The sequence below is a fragment of the Chiloscyllium plagiosum genome, chromosome 14, assembly GCF_004010195.1.
Source record: "Chiloscyllium plagiosum isolate BGI_BamShark_2017 chromosome 14, ASM401019v2, whole genome shotgun sequence".
In the NCBI taxonomy this organism is placed as follows: domain Eukaryota; kingdom Metazoa; phylum Chordata; class Chondrichthyes; order Orectolobiformes; family Hemiscylliidae; genus Chiloscyllium; species Chiloscyllium plagiosum.
Genome location: NC_057723.1, coordinates 54,107,594 through 54,107,865, shown reverse-complemented (window position 1 = coordinate 54,107,865; position 272 = coordinate 54,107,594).

Sequence of the window (272 nt, the reverse complement as noted above, 5' to 3'; positions counted from 1 at the left end):
GGGCAATAAATTGCTGAGCCTGTTCCTCAGGAGATTAACTATAGTCACCATATATCCACCTTTGCTTTTCATTGGTTCTCTGATATCATTTAGGATACCTACCTTTAGTCCTTTTCTGATTGCAATATTTGGTGGCATGTAGCATCCAACCACAATTTACAAGATTCACTAAAAAGTAAATTTTGAAGAAGGAAATATGGTGTGTATGGATAAGTGGGAGGGGATGATTTGGGCTGCATTTATGCCACTTGGGTAATCAATGATGCTATGGA